Source organism: Periplaneta americana, chromosome 7, assembly GCF_040183065.1.
Source record: "Periplaneta americana isolate PAMFEO1 chromosome 7, P.americana_PAMFEO1_priV1, whole genome shotgun sequence".
NCBI classification, from domain to species: domain Eukaryota; kingdom Metazoa; phylum Arthropoda; class Insecta; order Blattodea; family Blattidae; genus Periplaneta; species Periplaneta americana.
In genome coordinates, this window is record NC_091123.1 from 5,693,510 (window position 1) to 5,710,570 (window position 17,061).

A 17,061-nucleotide genomic window follows, 5' to 3' on the forward strand; every position below is an offset into this window, starting at 1 on the left:
ATTCATCTGTCGTAAAAAATCTTTGCTTCTTTTTTGATAATAATCTAAGTTGGAATTTTCAAGTTAAAGAAACGATAAAAAAAATCTGTTCCTCCATTCACTGTTTGAGTCGCTTGAGAAACTTCTTGCCCCAGCAACTAAAAACTTACCCTAGTGCAAACCCTAGTAACGCCGCACTTCGATTATTGTAACGTTTTGTTAAGTGACCTAAGTTCTGAATTGTCAGTCAAGTTACAGCGAGCTCAGAATATGTGCGTCAGATAAGTGTGCAACATCCGACGGTATGATCACATATCACCGTCCTTCGCAAGTCTCTCGTGGCTCAGACTTAAAGAACGTAGAACTTTACACTCTTTGTCTTTACTCTTTCGAATTCTGCACACTTCAACACCAAATTACCTTTCGTCTCGTTTCTCTTATCTATACTCTAACCACGACGTAAATACCAGATCACTTATCTGTGGCACGCTAAGTATACCTCTTCATAGAACATCTTGTTATTCATCATCTTTTACAATATCCACCTCGCGTCAATGGAATTCCTTGTCACAAAGTATTAGGGGCTGCAAGACAATAAACACCTTTAAGAACAGCTTAAAAGATAACCTTATTAGCATTTCACTCCAATCATACTGATTTAAACTATCACTGACTACATTGTTACTTTTTTCTTTAGACATCATCCTGATTGTGCTGTATTTTAATTGTCTCGTAGTAATCTCTTTCTATTATCTAATATTATTTGAAATATATTAACATTCTATGTATTTTAGTTTAATTCTGCTACACAGTTTATTTCAGTGTTTAATTAATAGTTCATAGTATTTTGTTGTTTAATTTGTAAATAACTCTTGTATACATGTAACTCTCATCTAAATCAAATTGTTGGATTCTTTGTAAGTTCATGCATATGTATATACACTTTTTGCTGGTTGAGTGGAAGAGAAGGCCTTACGGCCTTAACTCTGCCAGCTAAAATAAATCATTATTATTATTATTATTATTATTATTATTATTATAAAAAAATAACAGAAAACCACAATTCAAGTCACAGAGAGTTAGTTACTGTATTTAGAACAAGGGAAACGCCTGGAATCCATGCTAAATGCATCACTTGAAAGGCAGAGAAGAAGATTAGCCATAAGGCATACGTGGAGTGATTCCAATAGTTTCTTGAGATGTTTTCACAAAATCACGTGTAGAAGCTCAGTTCTTAAAGACAATCTGACGCTGTTTGATAGACTCACTCAACGGGCATGGAAGCAATGATCTTCAGTGACACGTGCATGTATGTTTAACGGTACAATAAATGCAAGTGCAGTTCGAAATACAGTATACTGATTGCACCTTGTACAGACGTCTTTTTAGAGTGCATCCCTCCTCTTTGTAGGTCATTTACGTATATTCCAATGTAATAGTCTACATACGAGTAAAACAACGGAAGTAAACTTAATCGACTTATTCAGTTATTGGAAATACAACAAACTAGTCATAATATAGGTCTGCAAATCTAGATTTACTTCCAATGTGTTATATACTTACTACTTACTTACTGGCTTTTAAGGAACCCGGAGGTTCAATTCCGCCCTCACATAATCCATTCTCTATCATCATATCCCACCTCCCTCAAATCCATTTTAATATTATCTTCCCATCTACGTCTCGGCCTCCCTAAAGGTCTTTTTCCCTCCGGCCTCCCAACTAACACCCTATATGCATTTCTGGATTCGCCCATACGTGCTACATGCCCTGCAAAACTCAAACGTCTGGATTTAATGTTCCTAATTATGACAGGTGAAGAATACAATGCGTGCAGTTCTGTGTTGTGTAACTTTCTCCATTCTCCTGTAACTTCATCCCTCTTAGGCCCAAATATTTTCCTAAGCATCTTATTCTCAAACACCCTTAACCTATGTTCCTCTCTCAAAGTGAGAGTCCAAGTTTCACAACCATACAGAACAACCGGTAATATAACTACTTTATAAATTCTAACTTTCAGATTTTTTGACAGCAGACTGGATGATAAAAGCTTCTCAACCGAATAATAACAGGCATTTCCCATATTTATTCTGTGTTTAATTTCCTCCCGAGTATCATTTATATTTGTTACTGTTGCTCCAAGATATTTGAACTTCTCCACCTCTTCGAAAGATAAATTTCCAATTTTTATATTTCCATTTCGTACAATATTCTGGTCACGAGACATAATCATATACTTTGTCTTTTCGGGATTTACTTCCAAACCTATCTCTTTACTTGCTTCCAGTAAAATTCCCGTATTTTCCCTAATCGTTTGTGGATTTTATATGAGTTACAAAATACGTACGTAACTTAATTTAGTTGGTGTGTGGAGAAGCTTCAGGGCTTCAACCGCGTTGTCTTGGTGTTATTGGCTGACGTTTCGACCGCTGTGTTGTGGCCATCTTCAGAGCAGTTGTTGGATAAGGAAATAGTCTGCCAGCTATAATATATATAGTAGTCTCGATGGGGGGAGTACTTGCTGTGATACTCCCCCCATAGAGACTACTATATATATTGTGAAGGCCACGTGAGGTTCGATCTCACGACCGACGGAGGAAGGGCTAAGTCGGCCGTGACGGGCAGGTTGCGCGCGCATCTGCTTCCTGGGGCATGTGCAGTGGGGAGAAAGGGGAAAGAGCGACCGCGGCAGAGAAGTGGAAATATCCAGATTATTCGAGAATGCCATTCTGACCGCGAACTTTCTCGTAACTATGGTTTTGTTATATAAAAGAGAAGGCGCAAGTTTAAGTCAGTCAGTCAGTAAGCCAGTGTTGTTGCAGGCAGATTTGGACAGTAAGCGAGTTAGTCTTGTGTAGCAGTGAAGCCAGCTTCGAGACCAGAGCGCGACTTGAGTTGTGTCCGTAACTGTGGAGCCTGAAGCCCGGAGTTTGAGTGCAGTGGACCGCAGTTGGGGGACCTGAGTTCGAAGTTCAGCGGATCGTCTCTGAAGGTCTGGGGTTCGAGGTTCTGTGAACGCGAGTGACTGAGCTAGAAGATCTAGCCAAAACAAACGAGCTGTAAACTGAGAACTGACAGTTCTGTGTTGTAAATAGTGCTTTGTGAATATTAGTTAAGATTAACAGTTCATTGTTGTTCGTAATAGTCCAAGTAAATTGTCATTGTCGTTTGTGGAGTGCAATAACGAACGCTGTGTTGCTGTGCGGAGAGCAATTCCCATTGTTGACGGGAGTGAAATTAAATTGTAGAGAGAGATAATTATTATTGCTTTAAATAAAAGTTACATTGTTGAGTTAGAATAAATTTACAATATAACAGCTGGCAGACTATTTCCTTATCCAACAACTGCTCTGAAGATGGCCACAACACAGCGGTCGAAACGTCAGCCAATAACACCAAGACAACGCTGTAGAAGCCCTGAAGCTTATCCACACACCATGTTCACCAGCCGCGGAAGCCTATGCGAACACTTAACTTATTTTAGTTATTTTACAAAGAGGGGGATGTCGGGTACTAAGACGCCTATATATCCAATGGTATTTTCTGAACTTCGAACGCTCTGTAGGTAAATTTATGTCTGAATCACTTCCTAATCTGAAAATGTGGTTGTTATTTACGAAATTTACCATTAAAACTATTCCTGTTTTCATTCGTTTAATATATTTGTTACGCACACAGATGAAATTTATGATACGTACTAGAAATCCTGATTACGGACCAATTTCTGGATACTTGAAGAGTGTGCTGATTTCCCGACGCAGGAAGTGTACAAACTTTCAGAGCTACAGAGACAAATCGAACCAGCAAGTACTGCAGAAACGTTGGACGCAATTATACAGGCTGCGACATCCAAAAATTACGGCAGAATATTGTAGGTGTAATTTTCTTAGCGACATAATGTTCTCCTTCCCTCATTAAGTTTTTACAAGCCACCAATCACCGCGGAGAGCTCGTTCTGGGTTACAAATTGGATCCATTAGCGTGCCTGAACAATACCGCGAGTTGCCCGTCTTGAGGGCAATGACATGCAAATGGATGCACCGGATTAATTCGAATTTTCCACAAGCACTCTGCGTACCTTGATATACTTCAAATCTACTCTCACGCACACGTTCGTCTCTAGACTTCGTGTGAGATATCGTGGAAAGAGCAATGTGCAACTTAACGTACTTGTTGAAACTACACAGAATACTGCATCTAAGAAGATGATATGATAATTGTGGTTATTTAACATATTTGTTGAATTACACAGAATATCTAAGAAGATAATATGGTAATTGTTATTTATTTAACGTAATTGTGGAACTACAAAGAATATCTAAGAAGATGATATGGTAATTGTAGTTATTCATTTAACGTATCTGTTGAAATACACAGAATATCTAAGATGATATGGTTATTGTAGTTATTTATTTAACGTATTTGTTGAATTACACAGAATATCTAAGATGATATGGTAACTGTAGTTATTTATTTAACGTATTTGTTGAATTACATAGAATATCTAAGATGATAGGCCTATGGTAATTGTAGTTATTTATTTAACGTATTTGTTGAATTACACAGAACATCTAAGATGATATGGTTATTGTAGTTATTTATTTAACGTATTTGTTGAATTACACAGAATATCTAAGATGATATGGTAATTCTTATTTATTTAACGTATTTGTTGAATTACACAGAACATCTAAGATGATATGGTTATTGTAGTTATTTATTTAACGTATTTGTTGAATTACACAGAATATCTAAGATGATATGGTAATTCTTATTTATTTAACGTATTTGTTGAATTACACAGAACATCTAAGATGATATGGTTATTGTAGTTATTTATTTAACGTATTTGTTGAATTACACAGAACATCTAAGATGATATGGTTATTGTAGTTATTTATTTAACGTATTTGTTGAATTACACAGAACATCTAAGATGATATGGTTATTGTAGTTATTTATTTAACGTATTTGTTGAATTACACAGAACATCTAAGATGATATGGTTATTGTAGTTATTTATTTAACGTATTTGTTGAATTACACAGAATATCTAAGATGATATGGTAATTCTTATTTATTTAACGTATTTGTTGAATTACACAGAACATCTAAGATGATATGGTAATTGTAGTTATTTACTTATTTATTTAGCCTATCTATTTGCTGGACTACACAGAATATTCTAAGAAGACAATACGGTAATTGTGGTTATTTATTTATTTAATTATTTGCTGGACTACACAGAATATCTAAGAAGACGATATGGCAATTGTAGTTATTTATTTAACGTATTTGTCGAACTGCACAAAATATCTAAGACGACGATATAGTAATTGTAGTTATTTATTTATTTAAATATTTGCTGGACTAAACAGAATATTCTAAGAAGATGATATGGTAATATTGTAGTTATTTATTTTATTTAAAGTATTCGTCGAACTGTACAGAATAGCTAAGAAGATGATATGGTAATTGTAGTTATTTAACTCATTTGTTGAACTACACAGAATATTGCAAGAAGACAATATGGTTATTATAGTTATTTATTTAACGTATTTGTTGAATAATCCAAGGAGACGATATGGTTATTATAGTTATTTTCTTTAACGTATTTGTTGAATAATCCAAGAAGAAGATATGGTTATTATAGTTATTTATTTAACGTATTTGTTGAATAATCCAAGAAGACGCTATGGTTATTATAGTTATTTATTTAACTCATTTGTTGAATATTCCAAGAAGACGCTATGGTTATTATAGTTATTTATTTAACGTATTTGTTGAATAATCCAAGAAGACGATATGGTTATTATAGTTATTTATTTATCGTATTTGTTGAACTACACAGAATATCTAAGAAGATAATATGGTAATTGCTATTTATTTAACGTGTTTGTTGAACTACACAGAATATGTAAGAAGATGATATGTTAACTGTAGATATTTAATGTATTTGTTGAACTAAACAGAATATTATAAACCGACGAGATAGTAATTGTAATTATTTATTTATTTAACGTATTTGTTGAACTACACAGAATATCTAAGAAGATAATATGGTAATTGTTATTTATTTAACGTACTTGTTGAACTACACAGAATATCTAAGAAGATGATATGTTAACTGTAGATATTTAATGTATTTGTTGAACTAAACAGAATATTATAAACCGACGAGATAGTAATTATAATTATTTATTTCTTTAACGTATTTGTTGAACTACACAGAATATCTAAGAAGATAATATGGTAATTGTTATTTATTTAACGTAACTGTTGAACTACACAGAATATCTAAGAAGATGATATGTTAACTGTAGATATTTAATGTATTTGTTGAACTAAACAGAATATTATAAACCGACGAGATAGTAATTATAATTATTTATTTATTTAACGTATTTGTTGAACTACACAGAATATCTAAGAAGATAATATGGTAATTGTTATTTATTTAACGTAACTGTTGAACTACACAGAATATCTAAGAAGATGATATATTAACTGTAGATATTTAATGTATTTGTTGAACTAAACAGAATATTATAAACCGACGAGATAGTAATTATAATTATTTATTTATTTAACGTATTTGTTGAACTACACAGAATATCTAAGAAGATAATATGGTAATTGTTATTTATTTAACGTAACTGTTGAACTACACAGAATATCTAAGAAGATGATATGTTAACTGTAGATATTTAATGTATTTGTTGAACTAAACAGAATATTATAAACCGACGAGATAGTAATTATAATTATTTATTTATTTAACGTATTTGTTGAACTACACAGAATATCTAAGAAGATGATATGTTAACTGTAGATATTTAATGTATTTGTTGAACTAAACAGAATATTATAAACCGACGAGATAGTAATTATAATTATTTATTTTTTAACGTATTTGTTGAACTACACAGAATATCTAAGAAGATAATATGGTAATTGTTATTTATTTAACGTAACTGTTGAACTACACAGAATATTTAAGAAGATGATATGTTAACTGTAGATATTTAATGTATTTGTTGAACTAAACAGAATATTATAAACCGACGAGATAGTAATTATAATTATTTATTTATTTAACGTATTTTTTGAACTACACAGAATATCTAAGAGGATAATATGGTAATTGTTATTTATTTAACGCATTTGTTGAACTACACAGAATATCTAAGAAGATGATATGTTAACTGTAGATATTTAATGTATTTGTTGAACTAAACAGAATATTATAAACCGACGAGATAGTAATTATAATTATTTATTTATTTAACGTATTTGTTGAACTACACAGAATATCTAAGAAGATAATATGGTAATTGTTATTTATTTAACGTAATTGTTGAACTACACAGAATATCTAAGAAGATGATATCTTAACTGTAGATATTTAATGTATTTGTTGAACTAAACAGAATATTATAAACCGACGAGATAATAATTGTAATTATTTATTTATTTAACGTATTTGTTGAACTACACAGAATATCTAAGAAGATAATATGGTAATTGTTATTTATTTAACGTAATTGTTGAACAAGACAGAATATCTACGAATATGATATGTTAATTGTAGTTATTTAATATATTTGTTGAACTAAACAGAATATTATAGGTGACGAGATGGTAATAGTAATTATTTATTTATTTAACTAACTTATTTGTTGGACTAAACAGAATATTATAATACGATGAAAGAGTAATGGAACGGAGAAAAATTCTCTCCGGCGCCGGGATTTGAACCCGGGTTTTCAGCTCTACGTGCTGATGCGTTCATCGTATGATGACGCAGAATATCTGCATGGAAATATCATATGTACTACGGTACATTAAAATAATATATCGAATATTATAAGGCGACGAGATGCTAATTTAAGTCTTTTGTTGCCGTCACTTTTGGAATGCACTAGAGTTTGTAAGCTGTCAAAAAAGTTGAAGTGTACTGTACAAGATGCGGATGTACACTACTCTTTTCGCCCCTTTTTCCTCTGCGAAACGTTCCTGCTTCTCAATTTTCAAATAAAATAACTTTTCCGCATATTATTTTCACTAATTATTTCTTCAGGCATTAAACATTTTCACCGAGGAGGATATTTTCCTACATCTGACTTCACTGGTCTCGCCCAACACATTACAAAGAGAAAATACTATTCACTGTCGTGAGGTATGTAAGCACACTGACTCAATGTATTCTGATCCAATGAACTTTGTCTAAACTTTCGGCCTAATTCGATACCAGTCTAATTATAGGCCTTCCTTCATCACAGACGTTGGCCTATACCGCCAGGTTTTTCTTTTACGGAATTCTAGAAGTACAATTTGCAAAGTGTGGGTGCGTGTACTTGCGTTACGGACTAAAATTACCTGGCAACATGAGCTGCAATATAGGGTTGCGTGCTACGTAGCCTACTTTGAAAGCAGTTCACTCTGATAAAATATGGCGCATATTACACGTGCGTTGCTAGGGGCAGATGTTTTGCATAGATGACATCTATACTGCATTGTACTGATGCACAAAGCTGCAGGGCTTAGCTTAATCAAATGGCCTGCAAATACAGGGTGATCTTTCAGCCATATGCTAACATTAATATCCTCCGATAACACCGAAATTCACTGTTTCAGGCAGCAATGTGAATGGTCTGGTATATGTCACCGGCACATACCAATATTTTCTCCTAAAATATTAAGTGTCAATATTACAGATAAATTCTGTAGGACAAATTAATATATCTATACAATTTGAACTGGTAATGGAAATTACGGGAAAACGGCTGAATGGATTTTAATGAGTGACCCCTCATTTTGACGCCTGGCATCCAAAGTTTTTCGGAAAAGTAGTAGTTTTCAGTGAAATGTCAATTTTCCTATTTTCCGAAATCCATCTGTTGTCAGTTTTGAGAACTAATTTTATTGAATCACGGCCGACTTGACTGAATTTCAGAACAAAACACACACTACAATAAACAATTGGCAATTACACGAAGGCCATGACCTGCAGGATTGCCGACATATTTAGAGCTCAATTCAATTTGTTATTAAAAACGGATTCTGCAGTGTATAATTTTCTGAGTACAGCTGTGTATTGGATATTCAAATCTACGAAACTTGAGGTGGTTTGATGACATTATTACCATTAGAAATTAAATATTATTATAGTTAGTATCATGATGCGTCTATTCTTCATTAATTCTACATAATATTGATGCTATATTGATGACATGAAAGTGAAACGTTTTGAAGCTATGTAAGTAAATGTAGAGAATATCTTAATTTATATCTCCATTTCTATAATTTACTGAGTGACTGCTATATATAACTACAAAACTTAAGATAATAATATTGTTATTAAAAATTAAATATTTTTATACTTATTAACCCAGTGGGGTTGGGTCTTTTTCATATACTTAATGGCGGTATAGTGTAGATATTGATAGGCCTATGTGTCATTGTCTTCAGTATTGGCTCGAGAGAGCGCAAAAATTACAGTTCCTAAGGAAAGATAAAAAGGTATTACTTACTGATAAAATAAGAGGCCTAGAAAATTTTGTAGTTTCCAGATCATTTCAGCAAGATCTCTTAGTAGTATAAAATGATTTTACGCTCTACATTTCAAGTTCTACATGCAGCAGCTATACGAAAATGTTATTGTTCGAAAACTTAGCAAACGTGACATTTTTTTAACTTTTGCCTACAATCCACAATGATCTGAAATAGCTACTGCTATCGTCCTAACATTGATACTTGCGTTTTCGCGTTGAAACTGAAAAACTGAAGTTGGATAGGTTCAAGAAAAAGTATTTGGCCTAAAAAAATCCGTTTAGAGGGAGTAAGTTTCATTATTATGGAAGCAAATAACTATCAAAAAGACAAGTATTCTTCATTGAAAATAAATCTGAAAAATTTTTTATTTGAACGTCTAACGAACTTAGTTTGCAGCAGCATTTGCTGCACAAGCCACTAGTATATCTATAATATTCTCTCAACTAGCAGTGCATAATAACTGCGGATTCCCGGCCAACAAGTCACTCACCTGAGTGCCTCCTAGTATAATGGCAGTTGACATTGGACATGTACGTCAACATATTTGCCTAACTTGGAGTCAGGCTACAAAGGGAAACATCGAAGGAGGAAGGTTCGATCCGGTGCTGTGCATTGAATTCGGCGTAGCTCAGTGGTCAGAGCGCTTGGTACGTAGAAGCAAGGACCCGGGTTCGATCCCCGGCGCCGGAGCGAATTTTTTTTCCTAAAATATTAAATGTGGCAACAATGTTTTCCTAGTTGGTAACACTGCCTCATAGTAGCGCATATAAACAAATTTGTTCATTGTTGAGGTGAAATGGCTACTATAGAGGACAGAAAAGCCTGATTTTCATGTGAACCAGTCGGTTATTAATATGCAACGGCATTACCGAACAGAGTTTGGTGCAGATCCACCCAGTCGGCCTACAATCCTACACAGATTTTAAGGCAAGATACTTCGCTACAGGTTGCGATTTCATCCGTACCGACTACAGTTGCTGCAAGCCCTAAAACCAGAGGACAAAGTGGTACGAAGAAATTTCTGCCTAAGTATCCAGACTTTAATTGAAAACGATGGTGAATTTATTCGTTTCGTGGTGTTTTGTGACAAAGTCACTTTTCATCTTTCTGGTAAGGTGAACACACACAACCTCAGAATATGGGGGTCGGAAAATCCACGTACCCACGTGGAACTTGACTATAGGCATGATGTGTGCCGTGTTACCAAGGGGGGGATACACTAAACTCTTTAAGATATGGAGCTAAACTTTTTGAGTTTCTCTTTCCATTGGTACTATTTCCATGCACCTCAGATTCATAGAACGTAAATTACATGTGTTCGAAACCGGAGAGGTTTTTTTGTAGGAATCTTGCATTATATAATTTGAACTGGTAATGGAAACTATGGGAAAACGGCTGAACGGATTTTAATAAATGACACCTCATTCTGAAGCTTGGAACCAAAGTTTTTCAGAAAAATAGTACGCCTAGTTTTCAGTGAAATGTCAATTTTCCTACACCATTTTCCTATTTTCCAAAATCCATCTTTCTTCAGTTTTGAGCACTAATTGTATTTCAGCACGGACGTGATTTCAGAATAAAACAAAACACACACTACAATAAAGAATAGCTATTACACGAAGGCCATGACTTGCAGGATTGCTGACATATTTAGAGTTCAAATTCTATTGGTTATTACAGGTCTGATTCTGCGGTGTGTAATTTTCTGAGTGCAGCTGTGTATTGGATATTAGATGATTTAATGACATAATTACCATTAGAAATGAAATTTCATTACAATGAATGCCATGATGTGACTATTTTTCTATAATTATACATATTAATGCTATACTGATGATATGAAAGTGAAATGTTTTGGGGTTATATAAGTAGATATAGAAAATATGTTAAATTAGATCTTCATTTCTATAATTTACTGAGTGGCGGCTATTATATATAAAACTACAAAACTTACGTAAAATAATAATATTGTTATTAAAAATCAAATATTTTTATAGTTATTAATCAAGTGGGGTTGAGTCTTTTTCATATACTTAATGGCGGTGTGTTGTATATACTTATATGCATCGTTCTCTTAGGTATTGGCTCGAGAGAGTTAAAAAATTACAGTTCCTAAGGAAAGACCAAAAGGTATTACTTACTGATAAAATAAGAGACCTACAAAATTGTGCAGTCTCTCGATCATTTCAGCAAGATCTCTGAGCAGGATAAAATGATTTTACCTCTGCATTTCAAGCTCTACATGCAGCAGCTATACCAAGATGCTATGTCTATTGCTCGAAAGCTTAGCAAACCTGACTTTTACAATCCACAATGACCTGAAATAGCTATTGGTTTACTCCCACATGAAAAACCCACTGATCGCCCTGACATTGTTACCTGCGTTTTCGCGTTGAAACTCAAGATACATAGGATACACAGGTTCAAGAAAAAGTATTTGGCATAAAAATCATTCAGAGGGAGTATGTTTCATTATTACGGAAGCAAATAACTTTCAAAATGTCTGGTATTCTTCATTGAAAATAAATCTGAAAAATTTTTATTTGAACTTCTAATGAATTTAGTTTGCAGCATTTGCTGCACAAGCCACTAGTTAGCTATAATATCTATTTTTCGATCAAGAAGCATTTACACACATAAATGTAATTTCCCAACATTCTAAATCCTGATTACGATGCATCAGGGTCAGTTTTAATCGTATTATTGTGACTTATATGCATGTTGAATTTATGCCAATATCTGTACCGTTTGACGCTCAATTCAAAAGACACGACCAACCACTTTACGTTGCCGTGGGTGTACATTTCTATAAATATTCGATAAAGTGTTTTACTGAAGGCATAATTCTGAAGGTAGTAATGAAGTTCTAAAATAAACATTTTTCGAGCGAGACACACCGCTGCATGTGACTCTTTGTCCACGGAGGATTGAACCATTCGGGAGGAAACTGTCACACACGATTAGGAGTAGGTCGTCTGTTTGTGTTACGGACTGTGACGTACCAATGACGTCAAAGAATTCACACTCTGTGCGTTCCATTCATAACCTGGCTTCCCTTAACATGTCGATCACGACTTCGGTGATACAGTGAATAACAATCTGCCGCAACACATACCTGGCTCGCAAGTCAGTGTCCGCGGTCGTGCACCAAGTCGAGGAGGGCTGTTGGTTCAAGGCACCATGCTCCTGCAAAGACACGCGGACAACATTAGAACAGAGTCTTCTCACTTCATACCGTAACAAATTAGAAACAACAACCACCAAATTTCTTGGCTTAAAAATCGATAATGTGTTAAATTGGAAAAATCATATTAAAGAAATTACCCCCAAACTAAATTCAGCTTGTTTTGCTATTAGATCTATGCAAAAGATAGTAAATATCAATACCTTAAAAACAATGTACTTTGCATACTTCCACTCGGTAATGAGTTTTGGAATAATATTCTGGGGAAATTCCACAGATAGTAACAGTATATTCCTATTACAAAAAAGAGTAATTAGAATAATAGTAGGTGCCAAATCTAGGGAATCGTGTAGGACTATTTTCAAAAAACTACAAATAATGCCCATGACTTGTCAGTATATCTTTTCATTAATAATCTTCCTCGTATGTAATCGTGAAAACTTTGTAACTAATTCAACAGTTCATAGCATAAATACACGTCAAAAAAATGACTTTCATACTCCATCGGCAAGTCTATCGTGCTATCAAAAAGGAGTGCGTTATATGGCAGTAAAAATGTTTAATAGCCTCCCTATCGATATAAAAAATGAAACTCAAAATATAAAATTATTTAGGGCCAAATTAAAGAAGTACCCAATTTCTCACGCCTTCTATTCTGTAGGTGAATTCATGACATTCAATAACGCTTCATGAAATTGATACTAAAACTTTGTGTTGTACTAGTAGACTATATTGTAAATCTCGTCTGTATATATATTTAATCTAGACTGTGACTATAAATTAAGACTTTATAATAGTATTAAGTTTTTTGACTTGTTCCATATTCTAGCTGTAAGCATGTATGAATACCATGGAATGCTAATAAATACAATGCAATACAATACAAGGGTAAAAGCTAACCATTTTTACGACTATTACTATATAGGCCAGTGGACTGTAGTGTTCGTCTAGTTGTCAGGTTCAATATTATTTGCCAATTTTGTTTCGAACTTCGGTATTGATAAATAATACTACTGGCAATTACTTTCTCACTGTTACGGACTCTGTTGTACGTTTCACTGAGACACATTTTAATTAATCCAACTAGTTTCTTGGGAATACCAAATTCAATAACAATATTAGAAATTACTTCTCTCTTAATAGAGTTATATGCCTTTTTTAAATCTATAAATAACTGATGTACTGTACCCTTATGCTCCCATTTTTTCTCTCCAATATCTGTCGAATACAAATTGAACTTTAAAAATATAACAACAAATGTATCATGTCTCAGGAAGATAGGCCAGTTTCTGTCTGATGCTTTTGCAATTCACTGTGAGCTAGAGTATGCAACTAGGAAAGTTCAGGATAACAGAGTTTGGAATTGAACGGGTAAGTTACATCAGCTGCTTGTAAATATGTTAGGAGAAAATCTACAAACGATTAGGGAAACGAAGGGAATTTTATTTGAGGAAAGTAACGAGATAGGTTTGAACGTAAATCCCGAAAAGACAAAGTATATGATTATGTCTCGTGACCAGAACATAGTACGAAATGGAAATATAAAAAATTGGAAATTTATCTTTTGGAAAGGTAAAAAAATTCAAATACCTTAGAGCAACAATAACAAATATAAGTGGCACTTGGGAGAAAATTAAATGCAGAATAATATGGGAAATGCCAGTTATTATTCGGTTGAGAAGCTTTTGTCATCTAGTCTGCTGTCAAAAAATCTGAAAGTTAGAATTTATAAAACAGTTATATTACCGGTTGTTCTTTATGGTTGTGAAACTAGGACTCTCACTTTGAGAGAGGAACCGAGGTTAAAGGTGTTCGAGAATAAGATGCTTAGGAAAGTATTTGGAGCTAAGAGGGATGAAGTTACAGGAGAATGGAGAAAGTTACACAACGCAGAACTGCACGCATTGTATTCTTCACCTGACATAATTAGAAACATTAAATCCAGACGTTTGAGATGGGCAGGGCATGTAGCACGTATGGGCGAATACAGAAATGCATACAGTGTTAGTTGGGATGCCGGAAGGAAGAAGACCTTTGGGGGCGGCGAGACTTAGATGGGAGGATAATATTAAAATGGATTTGAGGGAGGTGAAATGGTATTTTACTGCCTCTAGTTTCGAAGCGCTCCACATTATGAGTAAGTAATCCCATTTCTAAACTCATCAGTGGATATCTCTCCGCAAACATTGTAGGCAGTAAATACTTGAAAGCAATTCATACATTTCCACTCTCGCTTCATGCCGCGCCCTTCTGCCAGTTGAGTCATGCGAGGCGGGCTGTCACCACGCGACGAGGAGCAGTCAGGCAACCCGCTTCACAACATCCCCAATGATAAACAACAGATTTAACTTACACAAACCCAGAAGAAGTCAGTCGCTAGCTTAGTACATGGTAGCAGTTGCTTTTTTTTTTTTTTTTTTTTTTTACTTGGTTATTATTTTAACGGCCGTGGCGTCGTGGTCTAAGGCATCCTGCCTAGGACTCGCGTCACGGAATGCGCGCTGGTTCGAGTCCTCATGGGGAAAGAAATTTTCTCATGAAATTTCGGCCAGGGTATGGGACCGGTGCCCACCCAGCATCGTGATGCACTTGGGGAGCTACGATAGGTAGCGAAATCCGGTTGCGAATGCCAGCTACAACGGCGGGGGGACCATCGTGCTAACCACACGATACCTCCATTCTGGTTGGATGATCGTCCAAGTCTGCTTCAGCATGTGGGTGTGAGAACAGCAGCCGGCTGGTCGGTCTGGGCCCTTTATGGGCTATAGCGCCACGGATTATTATTATTATTTTAACGATGCTGTATCAACCACTGGGTTATTTAGCGTCGTTAGAATTAGTGATAGGGAGATGGTATTTGGCGAGATTCGCCATAGATTACCTGGCATTCACCTTAAGGTTGGGCAAAGCCTCGGAAAAAACCCAACCCAAGCGGGGATCGAACTCGCGCCCGAGCGCAACTTCAGACCGGCACGCAAGTGCCTTAACGGACTAAGCCACGCCGGTGGTTATTATTATTATCTTTGGGGAGACTGAGACGTAGATGGAAGGATAATATTGAAATGGATTTGAGGAGATAAGATATGATGCTAAGGATTGTATTAATCTTGCTCAGGATAGGAACCAATGGTGGGCTTATATGAGGGCGGCAATGAACCTGGGGGTTCCTTAAAGCCATAAGTATTACCACTTATGGGCGAATCAAGAACTGCATATAGAATGTTAGTTTGGAAAAAGACTTTGGGGAGACCGAGACGTAGATGGTAGGATAATATTAAAATGGATTTGAGGGAGGTGGGATATGATGGTAGGGAATGGATTAATCTTGCTCAGGATAGGGACCGATTGCGGGCTTATGTGAGGGCGGCAATGAACCTCCGGGTTCTCTAAAAGCCATTTGTAAGCATAATAATAATAATAATAATAATAATAATAATAATAATAATAATAATTATTATTATTATTATTATGGATTAATCTCTCTCAGGATTGGGACCGATGGCGGGCTTATGTGAGGGCGGAAATGAACCTCCGTGTAGTCTAAAAGCCATTTGTAAGCAATTATTGTTTATTATTATTATTATTATTATTATTATTATTATTATTACATTTGGAGAGGCCAAGACGTAGATGGGAGGATAATATTAAATGGATTTGAGGAAGGTGGGATATGTTGATAGAGACTGGATTAATCTCTCTCAGGATTGGGACCGAAGGCGGGCTTATGTGAGGGCGGCAATGAACCTCCGGGTTCTCTAAAAGCCATTTGTAAGCATAATAATAATAATAATAATAATAATAATTATTATTATTATTATTATTATTATTATTACTATTATTACATTTGGAGAGGCTAAGACGTAGATGGGAGGATAATATTAAAATGGATTTGAGGAAGGTGGGATATGTTGATAGAGACTGGATTAATCTCTCTCAGGATTGGGACCGATGGCGGGCTTATGTGAGGGCGGAAATGAACCTCCGTGTTGTCTAAAAGCCATTTGTAAGCAATTATTATTTATTATTCTTATTATTATTATTATTATTATTATTTCATTCCGTTCATTAGACACACTTAAAGTTTACAGCAAATTGTGTTTATTTATCGTAATTCCATTAACCTAATTCCTGTACAGACGTTACACGCAATGACTGGGATCTGTTCAAATCACCCGTTACTCTTTTCGCTATCTTTTATCGAAGACTTAATGTCTCACCCTTAGAGATAGTATGGGCTTCAATTTTGTTTTTATTTTTTCGATCTACTATAGAGATATAACAGTGCACACAGTTTGGGGACGGGTATCAAACATGGCCCCATTAAGAGTTTCATCCTAAGATTA

The 17,061-nt window shown here is 34.9% G+C and overlaps 1 protein-coding gene across 13 annotated transcripts in view; it reads right to left on the reverse strand.

Annotated features, from left to right (window-relative positions):
- Positions 1 to 17,061, reverse strand: part of rdgB (retinal degeneration B) — a 426,224-nt gene that overhangs the window by 257,939 nt on the left and 151,224 nt on the right. For all 13 annotated transcript variants that reach the window (XR_011332907.1, XR_011332905.1, XR_011332904.1 and 10 more), the window contains one exon: positions 12,650 to 12,720. The gene's annotated coding sequence lies outside the window, so the exon portion shown is untranslated. The remainder of the gene's footprint in view (positions 1 to 12,649; positions 12,721 to 17,061) is intronic.